The sequence below is a fragment of the Buceros rhinoceros genome, unplaced genomic scaffold (genome assembly GCF_000710305.1).
Source record: "Buceros rhinoceros silvestris isolate BGI_N320 unplaced genomic scaffold, ASM71030v1 scaffold38762, whole genome shotgun sequence".
In the NCBI taxonomy this organism is placed as follows: Eukaryota; Metazoa; Chordata; class Aves; order Bucerotiformes; family Bucerotidae; genus Buceros; species Buceros rhinoceros.
In genome coordinates this window covers 3596-3843 of record NW_010401314.1, presented here as the reverse complement: position 1 = coordinate 3843, position 248 = coordinate 3596, and positions in this window count along the sequence as shown.

Sequence of the window (248 nt, the reverse complement as noted above, 5' to 3'; positions counted from 1 at the left end):
GGCACCGGGCTGCCGGCGGCGAGGGGCTGTCCGGTGCTCCGGTGCATCCGGGCTGCGGTGTCTCGGCGTCCCCCCGCGGCTGGAAGTTGGTCTCGCTTGAGAAGGGGGACTCGGTGCTTTGCAGCATCGCCGGAGCGCTGCAGGTTAATGAAAAAGGGAAACAGCAACAGGGAAAGAAAAGGGAAAAAAAACCAGAAAGTCCCCGGAGAGCGGCTGGGGCGGGAAAAGCGGAGGAAACAGTCTTCCTC